We start from the raw sequence: 594 nt of genomic DNA on the forward strand, positions 1-594 counted from the left end.
TTATTTTTAAATTTGTTTAAATTAATTTATGTATCTCTACATAGACATATATAGAGAGGGTCTCACTCTGTTGCCCAGGCTGCAATGCAGTGGCATGATTATAGCTCACTGAAGCCTTGAGTTCCTGGGCTCAAGTGATCCTCCATTTCAGTCTCCTGAGTAGCTGGGACTACAGGCATGTGCCACCATGCCAAAAAAATCTTTTGTAGAGATGTGGTGGGGGAGGGGGGGTCTCACTATGTTGCCCAGGCTTGTCTTGAACACCTAACCTCAAGCAATCCTCAGGCCCTGGCCTCCCAAAGTGTTGGGATTATAGGCATTAGCCATTGTGCCAGGCAAGCTATTTCCCCAAAAAACACTTTCTTACGGGATGGTCCCAGTCTGCCAGCATCTGAGTCACCTGGGATATCTGTTATGGAAGCACGTCTCTGCATCATACTGCAGATTCAGTGAATTCAGCTCTGGGTCTGGGAACCTGCACTTCAGCAAGCGTCCCACCCACCTGCTCGGGGAGCCTGTGGGTCTCTTCCCTGAGAACTGTCTGCAGCCATCTATGCACCCACTCATCACCCATGAAAAAGATCACGCTTGTCC

The sequence above is a fragment of the Hylobates moloch genome, unplaced genomic scaffold, assembly GCF_009828535.3.
Source record: "Hylobates moloch isolate HMO894 unplaced genomic scaffold, HMol_V3 SCAFFOLD_19, whole genome shotgun sequence".
Lineage (NCBI taxonomy): Eukaryota > Metazoa > Chordata > Mammalia > Primates > Hylobatidae > Hylobates > Hylobates moloch.